This window comes from Chiloscyllium plagiosum, unplaced genomic scaffold, assembly GCF_037043375.1.
Source record: "Chiloscyllium plagiosum isolate Xiang-an unplaced genomic scaffold, Cpla_swu_hap1 HiC_scaffold_17, whole genome shotgun sequence".
Taxonomy (NCBI): Eukaryota; Metazoa; Chordata; class Chondrichthyes; order Orectolobiformes; family Hemiscylliidae; genus Chiloscyllium; species Chiloscyllium plagiosum.
Genome location: NW_028270155.1, coordinates 13,795,251 through 13,808,573, shown reverse-complemented (window position 1 = coordinate 13,808,573; position 13,323 = coordinate 13,795,251). Strand labels below are relative to the sequence as shown.

At 43.6% G+C, this 13,323-nt stretch overlaps 1 protein-coding gene across 1 annotated transcript in view; it reads right to left on the bottom strand.

Annotated features, from left to right (window-relative positions):
* vat1l (vesicle amine transport 1-like) overlaps window positions 1-13,323 on the bottom strand; it is a 198,307-nt gene that overhangs the window by 137,137 nt on the left and 47,847 nt on the right. The gene's annotated exons all lie outside the window — the stretch shown is intronic.

Here is a 13,323-nt window from a genome sequence, read left to right as displayed (position 1 = left end):
GTCGCATTAAAACTTGGGGCAGCTAATGCCAAGAAACAGTGGGGAAAGACCACCATCTGAGCTCTTTCTGCGGAAGTTAAATGGGGGTCCATTCAGTTATCAGATCCTTCATCAATGCATGGAAATATAGTCTTGCACAATCAAGAAATGTCTTTGGTTTGTTTGACAGATAGAGTCAAACTCCAGTGTTTCATTGTTTTTGTCATGAGCTACTGTAAAGAACCGAACTACTTTAGTGACTTTGTACGTATGTATATTTTTTAAAGAATATTTGAAATAAAAAGAAATTATGCCCTACCCCAGTAACTTGAGCACAAAATCTGAGCTGACATTCCCAGTTCAGTACTGAGGGAATGCTGCACTGATGAAGGTGAGTTCTTCAAATCAGCTGTTAACCCAAATCCCTCTCAGGTGGCTACGGAAGGATCTACACCTCTGCTCTGAAGAAGCGCAGCAGTATGCTCCCCAGTTTTCAGCACAAAACGCATTCTTTAGCTGATTCATAAAACTAGATTATTCATCCAGGATCACACTGTGTTCCTGGGATCTTGCTCTGCTCAAAAAAAGTTACACCTGACATGTCAACAGCAACTACACTTCAGAAGTGACCTCACTGATATGCCAGCTTCACCCACATGTCTGCTCCCATAGATAAAGCATCTATGTCCGTTGGCAGAGGGTGCTTTAATTGGTAGGTGTGAAAGGGAGGGTGGGGATGGAGAGTTACTCTGATAGATGAGACAGGAGACCCAAGCCGAACATAAAAACCAACATGGAATGCTTGGGCAAAGTGGCTTTTTTCTGTGCAATCCTAAGAGCTAATCGATCAAAACACTTGCAGTTTGACACATTGCTTGTTCCTGCCCTCACAAGCGCATTAAGCAGAAATAACAAATTCTGTCCTTTCAGATGTTGACTGATCTGGCAAGAGTTTGCAGCTTGTCTTTTTCTCTCTCTCTCTATTTTTACTTTCTTGTTCCGTCATCCATACCCCTTTGATTTATCTTGAATATTGTTTGTTGTTCTGATCCACAACCTGAGCCAATTACTTTCAGCACAGGGGAAAATGTTCAATTACCTGAAAAGGTCAGTCTTTATACATCCTCATAAGCTGAACATATATATCAAAATAAAATAAAATCAGGGACATCCAACATTGTATATAAAAATGTTAACATATGGATGCTCTGTGCAAAGATAAGCATGGATCTGGGTTTTTCATTCCAGCACCATGAAGATCCATCAATTGGCTTAAGTGACCTTTGCCAGTGTTCATATTCCACATGAGGCTTCTCCCACTCCTCATCATCACATTATCTGCTGTAGGAGCTGAAAACAGGAGCATCACACTGCGAAACTCCTCACCACTCTCAGAAACACAGAATGGTTACAGCCATTTGGTCTGTCTTTTCTGTACTGGCATGAGCAGTTCTCCAAGTCCTCCTCCCTGTAATCCTGCACATTCTTCCTTTACTGCCTCTACTGGCGGCACGGTGGCACGGTGGGCAGCACAGTGGCACAGTGGTTAGCACTGCTGCCTCACAGCGCCAGAGACCCAGGTTCAATTCCCGACTCAGGCGACTGACTGTGTGGAGTTTGCACATTCTCCCCGTGTCTGCGTGGGTTTCCTCCGGGTCCTCCGGTTTCCTCCCACAGTCCAAAGATGTGCAGGTCAGGTGAATTGGCCATGCTAAATTGCCCGTAGTGTTAGGTTAAAGGGGTAAATGTAGGGGTATGGGTGGGTTGCGCTTCGGCGTGTTGGTGTGGACTTGTTGGGCCGAAGGGCCTGTTTCCACACTGTAATGTAATGTAATCTAATCTAATCTAATCTACTGAATCTGCTCACACCCCTCCACCCCCCCCCCAAAATCTCTCCTCCTCCACCCCCCCACCCCGCAACCACCAAATCTCAGGCAGTGTAATTCAGAACCTAACCACTCTCAGCATGATAAAAGCTATTTTTCTCTTGTCACCATTGGCACTTTCACTATTTTCCTTCAATCGGGGTCTGCCCATCAGCTCAATCCTTCCAGCAAATGGGAACAGTTTCTCCCCATCCGCTCCAAACTCTTCATAATTTTGAATACCTGAATCAAACTTCCCTTCAAAAAAAAAAAGACTCAGCTTTTCCAATCCAAATGCATAACCAAAGTTTCTTTTCTCTGGACCCATTCTGGTAAATCCTTCCTGCATTTCCTCCAATGTCTTTACATCTTTCCTGGGAGCCTGGAATTAAATGCAGTGTTCTCATCCCTTCCTTCCTAGGTTTATCTACAAGCAGTTTTTTTAGATTAGATTCTCTACACTGTGGAAACAGGCCCCTCGGCCCAACAAGTCCACACTGAAGGGGAACCCACCCAAACCCATTCCCCGACCCTATATTTACCCCTGACTAACGCACCTAACACTGTGGGCAACTTAGCATGGTCAATTCACCTGACCTGCACATCTTTGGATTGTGGGAGGAAACCAGAACACCCAGAGGAAACCCACGCAGACACGGGGAGAATGTGCAAATTCCACACAGACAGGCAGGAATCGAACTCAGGACCCTGGTGCTGTGAGGCAGCAGAGCTAACCACTTAGCCACCATGCCACCCACTATTTCCTAAACAAGTCTCGGAATCATAGCATCCCTACAGCATGGAAGCAGGCCTTCTGGTCCATTGTGTCCACACTGACCTTCTGAAGAGCATCAGACTCCAACCCACCCCAACAACACTATCCCTGGAACTCCATACTTCCTATAGCTAACCCACCTAGTGTACATCCCTGATCATTATGGGTAATTTAGCATGGGCAATCCACCTAAACTGCACATCATCTGGAAACCACAGCACCCATTGGAAGCGCAAGCAGACAAAGGGAGAATGTACAAATTAAACCCAGACAATTGCCCATGGGTGGAATCAAACCCGGGTCCCTGGTGCTGTAACTCTTATCCCTCATCCCAATCTCCCTTATCTCTTCTTCATTCACACGATGGGGGTATTGCTGGCTAGGGAAAGAGTCTTTCCTCACCCACAATTGCCCTTGAAAAGTTGGTTATAGAGTCATAGAGATGTACAGCATGCAAACAGACCCTTCGGTCCAACCCGTCCATGCTGACCAGATATCCCAACCCAATCTAGTCCCACCTGCCAGCAACCGGCCCATAGCCCTCCAAACCCTTCCTATTCATATACCCATCCAAATGCCTCTTAAATGTGACAATTGTACCAGCCTCCACCACTTCCTCTGGCAGCTCATTCCATACACGTACCACCCGCTGCGTGAAAAAGTTGCCCCTTAGGTCTCTTTTATATCTTTCCCCTCTCACCCTAAATCTATGCCCTCTAGTTCTGGACTCCTCGATCCCAGGGAAAAGACTTTGTCTATTTACCCTATCCATGCCCCTCATAATTTTGTAAACCTCTATAAGGTCACCCCTCAGCCTCCGATGCTCCAGGGAAAACAGCCCCAGCCTATTCAGCCTCTCCCTATAGCTCAAATCCTCCAACCTTGGCAACATCCTTGTAAATCTTTTCTGAACCCTTTCAAGTTTCACAACATCTTTCCAATAGGAAGGAGACCAGAATTGCACACAATATTCCAACAGTGGTCTAACCAATGTCCTGTACAGCCGCAACATGACCTCCCAACTCCTGTACTCAATACTCTGACCAATAAAGGAAAGCATACCAAACGCCTTCTTCACTATCCTATCTACCTGCGACTCCACTTTCAAGGACCTATGAACCTGCACTCCAGAGTCTCTTTGTTCAGCAACACTCCCTAGGACCTTACCATTAGTTGTATAAGTGGTTAGCACTGCTGCCCCACAGCGCCAGAGACCCGGGTTCAATTCCCACCTCAGGCGACTGACTGTGTGGAGTTTGCACATTCTCCCAGTGTCTGCGGTTTCCTACCACAGTCCAAAAATGCGCAGGTTAGGTGAATTGGCCACGCTAAATTGCCTGTAGTGTTAGGTGAAGGGATAAATGTAGGGGAATGGGTCGGGGTGGGTTGCGCTTCAGCGGGTCAGTGTGGACTGGTTGGGCCGAAGGGCCTGTTTCCACACTAAGTAATCGAAGTCCTGCTAAGATTTGCTTTCCCAAAATGCAGCACCTCGCATTTATCTGAATTAAACTCCATCTGCCACCTCTCAGCCCATTGGCCCATCTGGTCAAGATCCTGTTGTAATCTGAGGTAACCCTCTTCGCTGTCCACTTCACCTCCAATATTGGTGTCATCTGCAAACTTACTAACTGTACCTCTTTTCCTCGCATCCAAATCATTTATGTAAATGACAATAAGTAGAGGACCCAGCACCGATCCTTGTGGCACTCCACTGGTCACAGGCCTCCAGTCTGAAAAACAACCCTCCATCACCACCCTCTGCCTTCTACCTTTGAGTCAGTTCTGTATCCAAATGGCTAGTTCTCCCTGTATTTCGTGAGATCTAACCTTGCTCATCAGTCTCCCATGTCGAATGTATTACTGAAGTCCATATGGATCACATCTACCGCTCTGCCCTCATCAATCCTCTTTGTTACTTCTTCAAAAAACCCAATCAAGTTTGTGAGACATGATTTCCCACACACAAAGCCATGTTGACTATTCCTAATCAGTCCTTGCCTTTCCAAATACATGTACATCCTGTCCCTCAGGATTCCCTCCAACAACTTGCCCACCACTGACGTCAGGCTCACTGGTCTATAGGTCCCTGGCTTGTCCTTACTACCCTTCTTAAACAGTGGCACCACGTTAACCAACCTCCAGTCTTCCGGCACCTCACCTGTGACTATTGATGATACAAATATCTCAGCAAGAGGCCCAGCAATCACTTCTCTAGCTTCCCACAGAGTTCTACGCTACATCTGATCAGATCCTGGGGATTTATCCACCTTTACCCATTTCAAGACATCCAGTACTTCTTCCTCTGTAATATGGATATTTTACAAGATGTCACCATCTATTTCCCTCCAGTTGATATCTTCCATATCCTTTTCCACAGTAAATACTGATGCAAAATACTCATTTAGTATCTCCTCCATTTTTTGCGGCTCCAAACAAAGGCTGCCTTGCTGATCTTTGAGGGGCCCTATTCTCTCTCTAGTTACCCCTTTGCCCTTTATGTATTTGTTAAAACTCTTTGGATTTTCCTTAATTCTATTTGCCAAAGCTATCTCATGTCCCCTTTTTGCCCTCCTGATTTCCCTCTTAAGTATACTCCTGCTGCCTTTATACTCTTCTAAGGATTTACTCAATCTATTCTGTCCATACCTGACATATGCTTCCTTCTTTTTCTTAACCAAACCCTCAATTTCTTTAGTCATCCAGCATTCCCTATACCTACCAGCCTTCCCTTTCACCCAGACAGGAATATACTTTCTCTGGATTCTTATCTCATTTCTGAAGGCTTACCATTTTCCAGTCGTCCCTTCACTTGTGAACATCTGCCTCCAATCAGCTTTCGAAAGTTCTTGCCTAATACCACCAAAATTGGCCTTTCTCCAATTTAGAACTTCAACTTTTAGATCTGGTCTATCCTTTTCCATCATTATTTTAAATCTAACAGAATTATGGTCGCTGGCCCCAAAGTGCTCCCCCACTGACACCTCAGTCACCTGCCCAGCCTTATTTCCCAAGAGTAGGTCAAGTTTTGCACCTTCTCTCGTAGGTACATCCACATACTGAATCAGAAAATTGTCTTGTACACACTTAACAAATTACTCTCCATCTAAACCTTTAACACTATGGCAGCCCCACTCTATGTTTGGAAAGTTAAGATCCCCTACCATAACCACCCTATTATTCTTACAGATAGCTGAGATCTCCTTACAAGTTTGTTTCTCAATTTCCCTCTGACTATTAGGGGGTCTATAATACAATCCCAATAAGGTTATCATCCCTTTCCTATTTCTCAATTCTACCCAAATAACTTCTGGGAATATTTCTGGGGATATCCTCCCTCAGCACAGCTGTAATGCTATCCCTTACCAAAATCGCCACACCCCACCTCTCTTGTCTCCCTTTCTATCCTTCCTGTAGCATTTGTATTCTGGAACATTAAGCTGCCAGTCCTGTCCATCTCTGAGCCATGTTTCTGTAATTGCTATGATATCCCACAGTCCCATGTTCCTAACCATGCACTGAGTTCATCTGCCTTCCCTGTTAGGCCCCTTGCATTGAAATAAATGCAGTTTAATTTATTAGTCCTACCTTGTCCCTGCCTGCCCTGACTGTTTGACTCGCTTCTGTTCTCAACTGTACCAGTCTCAGATCTCTTTCTTCACTATCTCCCTGGGTCCCATGCTCCCACCTTACTAGTTTAAATCCTCCCGAGCAGTTCAAGCAAATTTCCCTGCCAGTATATTAGTCCCCTTCCAATTTAGGTGCAATCTGTCCTTCCTGTACGGATCACTTCTACCCTAATAGAGATTCCAATGATCCAAAAATGTGAATCCTTCTCCCATACACCAGCTCCTCAGCCATGCATTCATCTGCTCTATTCTCCTATTCCTGCCCTCACTAGCTCGTAGCACCGGGAGTAATATAGATATTACTACTCTCGAGAACCTCCTTTTTAAATTTCTGCCTAACTCTCTGTAATCTCCCTTCAGACTCTCAACCTTTTCCCTTCCTATGCCATTGGTTCCAATGTGGACAATGACCTCTTGCTGGCCCCTCTCCCCCAGGAAAACATTCTGCACTCTCTCTGAGACATCCTTGATCCTGGCACCAGGGAAGCAACACACATTTCTGCTTTTTCACTGCTGGCCACAGAAACTTTTGTCTGTACCTCGGACTAGAGAATCGCCTAACACAATTAATCTCTTGTAACCCGACGTACCCCTCGTTGCATTAGAGCCAGTCTCAATACCAGAAACTTGGCTGTTCGTGCTATGTTCCCCTGAGAATCCATCACCCCCTACATTTTCCAAAACAGCATACCTGTTTGAAATGGGTATATCCCACCTGCCTACCTCTTATCTTTCCTGGAGTTAACCCATCTATGGGACTGCATCTGAGACTTTCCCCTCTTCCTATAACTGCCATTCATCACATACTGTTGCTGTTGCAAATTCCTCATCGTTTCTAACTGTCTCTCCAACCGATCCATTCGATCTGATAAGATTTGCAGCCTACAGCATTTATGACAGATATAATTCTCCTTAAACTCCCACATCTGACAAAAAGTACATATCACTCTATTAAAGGCCACTTTTGTTCCTTCACAATCTACAGACCCAAAAAATAACTTGTGAGCTGTCTTCTTGTGTACAACTGAATAGCTTGCTAAGATATTACAATGGAGGTTAAAAGCTATGAAATTGGGAGTTTATATCAGTCTGGCTGGATAATGTCAGTAGATTTTCTTCCTTAATGAACATTAGTGAACCAGATGAGATTTTATGACTATCAAAGATGGTTTCATAGTCACATAATCACTGAAGCCTGCTTCATCGTTCTAGATTTATTCATTGAACAAAATCAGTAATTGCTGGAAAACTCGGCAGGTCAGGCAGCATCTGTAGAGAGAAAGCAGAATTAATAGACAGGGTGGTTATGAAGGTATTTAGCATGCTTGCTTTTATTGTTCAGACCTTTGAGTATAGGAGTCAGGACATCATGTTGAGGTTATACAGGATGCTGGTGAGGCCTCTTCTGGATTACTATGTGCAGTTCTGGTTACTCTGCTTTGGAAGGATATCATTAAACTGGAAAGGGTTCAGAAAAGATTTATCAGGATGTTATCAGGAATGGAGTGTTTGGTATATAAAAACAGGCAGGAAGGGCTGGGATGTTTTTCACTGAAGCAAAGGGGTTGAAGGGTAGCGTATTGAGGTTTATAAATCATGAGGGGCATAGATAAAATGATTAAGATCTTCTCCCTAAGGTGGGGAAGTTCAAAACTAGGGGACATATTTTTCAAGGTGAGAGGAGAAAATCTTTAAAAAAAAACATGGGGGCAACTTTTTTTTAAACCTAGAGAGTGGTTTGTACGTGGAATGAACTGCCAGAGGAAGTGGTAGATGTAGGTACAGTCACAACATTTAAAAGACATTTATATACGTTAATAAATAGGAAAGGGTTGGAGGGATATGGGCCAAGAGCAGGAAAGTGGGATTATTTTAGCTTGAGAATATGGTTGGTGTGGACTGGTTGGTCGAAGAGTCTGTTTGCATTCTGTATGACTCAATGATTCTATAACTGAAGAAGGTTCACTGGACTGGAAACGTTAACTCTATTTTCGCTCTACAGATGGCTGTCTTAACTGCTGAGCTTTTCCAGCAATTTCTGATTTTGTTTCTGATTCCCAGCATCTGTCGTTTTTTAGTTTTTTTTAATTCTTGGATTCAAATTCCTCCTGTTTCCACAGTGGGATTTGAACCAATGTCATCAGAACATTAACCTGGGTCTTTGGTGCACTAGTCCAATGATATGCCTCCTCTATATTGGGGAGACAGGCCGCCTACTTGCGGAGCGATTCAGAGAGCACCTCTGGGCCACCCGGACGAACCAACCCAACCACCCTGTAGCACAGCATTTCAACTCCCCCTCCCACTCCACCGAGGATATGCAGGTCATTGGACTCATCCACCGCCAAACCACAACAACGCGACGGTCGGAGGAGGAGCGTCTTATCTTCCGACTGGGAACCCTCCAACCACAGGGGATGAACTTGGACTTCACCAGTTTCTCCATCCCCCCTCCCCCCACCTTGTCTCAGCCGAATCCCTCCAGCCCGGCACTGCCTTCCTGACCTGCAGTCTTCTTCTTGACCTCTCCGCCTCCATCCTACTCCGACCTATCACCCTCACCTTGACCTCTTTCCACCTATCACATTTCCAACGCCCCTCCTCCAAGTCCCTCCTCCCTACCTTTTATCTTCTCCTGCTGAACACTCTCTGCTCATTCCTGAAGAAGGGCCTGTGCCCGAAACGTCGAATCTCCTGTTCCCTGGATGCTGCCTGACCTGCTGTGCTGTTCCAGCAATAAAGTTTCAACAATGATATTATCATCATTCCACCATTAACTTTATCCCAAATTTATTTAATTAGTACAATTTAAATTCTTAAACCGATATGGTGGGATTTGAACTCTTGTTTCAGGGCCAATAGCTCAATGACATCATCATAATATTACCGAGCTTTCTATGCAAATTCCATATTGGATATTATAACATACCCTTGCAACATGTTTAGCATCTATCTTGATGCTTAGCATGCAGGAATCTGTGCAACCACTTTAACAAGTATACAAAATATAAGGCTGAGATTAATAGGTTCTTAATCAGTCAGGGAATCATGGGTTATGGGGAAAGGGCAAGGGAAGTGAATGTGAGGAATATTTTTCAAATCATGATCCTATTGAGTAGTAGAACAAGCTCAAGGGGCCAAACAGCCTACTCCTGTTTCTACATCTTATGTTGTTATGGTCTTACTGTCTCAAATATAGGCCACTGCAGGAATTAAATTCATTAAGTTTCAGGTCCTGACGCCCCCTACTGCTTACTGTACTGTAGTCAATGCAAAAACCAAGTGAAGTATCTTTGCATTGAAAGATTAGATTGAATCTCCTTGGTCAGTTTTATTACAGCTACTAGTTTTTTCTAGTGGAGGAAAAGCAGTACACCAGTTGTATGTGGAGTTCTCATCACCAGCCCTGGAAATCCTTAGAAGTCCTTATTGGAAGCATCGATGATACTATGTCATTATGAAGTATAGCTAACAGAAAGACTTGATGCGATTCTCAATCATTGTTCAGGTATATATATTATTCTATTTGCATTGTACTTACTATTATGGAACCAAATTGCTTGCAATGATTACTTTCAGACTGTTACAAATAATTGAACTGACACCATGATCAATGCTGGGTCAAAATCCTGGAAATCCCTCCCTTACAATGGATCGATCACAGCAGTTCAATAGGATGACTCACCAGTTTGCCAAGGGACAATGAAGGGATAACCAACAAATTGCTAGCAATATTTACTTATTGAGAATCATAAAGGAATCATCAAAAGCAAAAGGATGGCCACTGAGCAAGGTATTGCCAGCACTCCAGGGAGCTTGCAAAATGATGTCGGTAGCACATCATTTTTTTATTCGTTCTCAAGATGAGAGCATCACTGGCTAGGTCAGCATTATTGCCCATCCCTAAGGCAGCTGAGAGTCAACCATATTGCTGTGGGTCTGGAGTCACATGTAGACCAGAAAAGATAAGGACGGTAGTTTATTTCCCTAAAATACAGCAGTGAACCAGATGGGTTTTCCTGAAAATCGATACCCAGTCATCATTAGACTCTTAATTCCAGATTATTATTGAATTCAAATTCCATCATCTGTCATGGCAGGATTCAAACCCAGGTCCCCAGAACATTACCTGGATCTCTGGGTTAACAGTCCAGCGATAATTCCACGAGACCATTACCTCCCTCTTTCATTGATGGGTATTTTATCTGCAGCTGGTAAGGTGTAAAATAGCCTCTTACCAAGACTACAAATGAGCCACTTGAGTGACCATATAACAGCCTCTTCCTGATGCAACCAACCTTTCACCAGGTGCCCTGGCAGTTTCTGTGAGGAATTGGTGAGGGATTCTTAATTGGGCACTCTGGTGGCAACATTTGCACCAACCATTCATTCTCCTATCTTATCCAGGCTTGCCTGACTGTTCCTATAGCAACAAACCTCCACCCTCACCGCTCCACTCAGCATGTTACAAGGGTATTGTTCATTACTGCACCACTGCAGCTAGGTACAGTTCCAGGTGTCACCAGCAGGGCCAGTGGTGACACTGAGACCAAAAAGCTATCAGGCTCCTGATTAGCTAGTAGCTCTTGGAAGCTGTGTTCTTATTCTTTGAAGAGATGGCAGCCCTGATGGTAAAGGTAACTGAGGTGGCAGGGGTTCTCAGACAAACAGGCCCCAGGTTTTAGGGCTCATCCTCAGGGCCCTGCTTAAATTTGAACAATAAACAGAATCCGCACAATCTCCTGATTTGTGACTTGGACCAGAGGTGGGTGGAAAAATAGGGAGAGAACAGTAAGAAGTCAGAGGCTAGAAGAAATACGGGAGTAAAAAGTGATGAAAGCGAGTAAAACCTGGCTGTTTTTAGTGAGTGGTTTTTGAAGTTTGTGTTCACCAGACATGCTGAGATGCTCCTGGGCACATGCAAATTTAATAGCAGATGTTGCAGTGACTAAATTGGCTGAAAACAAAAGCAATGAAAAAAGACCTGCATCAATTCCTGAAACATGGGATGTTTATGAATTTTGTTTTTATAAAATCTAGCAGGGAATCTGTCTGAGTTAGCACCGAAATCATCTTTATGAGTTCAATGTTAAGTTTTATATCTGACACCTACTCAGTGACATAACTTGATTCTATTTTTTTCTCCATGTAGTCCAACTATAATTTTTAGAATTGGAATGATCCGGACAGCATATCTGTAAGCCCAGGCCAATCATCCCTCAAAGATATAATACGTTTGGAGATACATTTACAATTTCGAGTCATTGTTCAGGAAGGGAATCTGTTCCCATTGAGAGTCTAGATTTCTTTGAGCCTCAACAGCACCTGATGAAGGAGTGGCGCTCCAATAGCTAGTGTTTTCAAATAAATCCGTTGAACTATAACCTGGTGTCAAGTGATTTTTGACCATATCCAACCCAGTCCAGCACCTTAAAGACTTAAAACAATCATCACTTAAAGACAGTTCAAACTCAAACCTTTTCCAGTTCCAATGAAAATTAGGATAGCAACCTAAAACTCTGTTTCTCTTTCCTCAGTTGGGTAGTGACCTGGTGAATACGTCCAACATTTTCAGGTTTTATTCAGCTTTAAGTACTCTCTAGCCGCCCGGAGAAGAAGATACAAGAGGAGAAAATTGGTTGAAAAGGGTGATACCTCATTCAGCAGAAACAAATTAAATGGAAATTTTATATTCAGTGTTTCTCAAGGCAAAGCTCTCTCCTTCTAAATGCCCATTTAGACACATTATGAGTAATGAAAGGTTAGATTTGTAGCCATGAGAAACTAAGCTGCAAAGCTTTAGGGATTCAAATTTAATGAGTGTTATTAGGCCTTCATCTTCTCCCTATAACATAAAATGTTAGGCAACGTTGGATTTTAAACATGGCTAATTACATTCTTGCAGGACTTAAAATTTACCCTTGAATCTAAATACCACTACTGCAATTAATCTCTGTGGGCCCACCAATCAGAACCTGATAAAATGGCAGGCCAGATGTTAACACTGTGCCAGCAGGGCTTTGAACGGGTTAAAAATCTGGACTGTTTCATCTGCTTTTCTCTCTGTAGTGCTGTTTGGATCTGCAAGGTAAAAACAATAACTGCAGATGCTGGAAACCAGATTCTGGGTTAGTGGTGCTGGGAAAGCACAGCAGTTCAGGCAGCATCCGAGGAGCAGTAGAATCGACGTTTCGGGCAAAAGCCCTTCATCAGGAATACAGGCAGAGTGCCTGAAGGTTGGAGAGATAAATGAGAGCTGCTGAGTGGTTCCAGAATTTTCTGGGTGTTTTTTATATTTCAGAGTGCCAGTATCCACAAAATTTTACTTTTTTCTTATTCGTATATCTCTGTATTTCTTCCAGCTTTCCAAAGCTTTCCTCTGTCTTCCCTGCTTCCCACACAAATGCATAGAAACATAAAATATTGTTGTGGTGGCAAGCCAAATAGCCCACTGAGCCACTCTGCCATTCAACATGGCCATGACTGATCCTCCATCTCAACACCATATTCCCACTCTCTCTCCCTGTACCCCTTGACACTTTTAGCTTCTAGAAATCTGTCGACTTATTTCTTAAATATATTCAGTAAATTCACCTTCATAGCCTTCTATGGTAGAGAATTCCACAGATTCTCCAAGCTCTTGGTGAAGGAAGTTCTCCTCACCTTAGTCTGAAATGCACTACTGAGTATCTTGAGACTGTGACCTCTTGTTTTGAGGTCCTGGTCAGAGAATATCATCTCTACATCCAGTCTCTCTAGCCCTGTCAGAGTTTTACATTTCAATAAGATGCCCACTCAATCTCTAAATCGCAGTGAATACAGACCCCGTCAATCCAATCTCTCCCCAGGACAAACCTGCCATCATGAGGAATCAGTCTAGTGAACCTTTGCTGCACTCTCTCCAGCAGCAAGTATTTATCTTCTTATGGAAGGTGCATAAAACAGGTCACAATGCTCCAGGTGTAGTTTCACCAAAGCCCTGTATAATTGTAGTAAGCCTTCTTCACTCCTGTATTCAGACCCTCTTTTAATGAACACCAACCTCCTAAGTGCTTGCTGCTCCCACATGCTTTCAAAG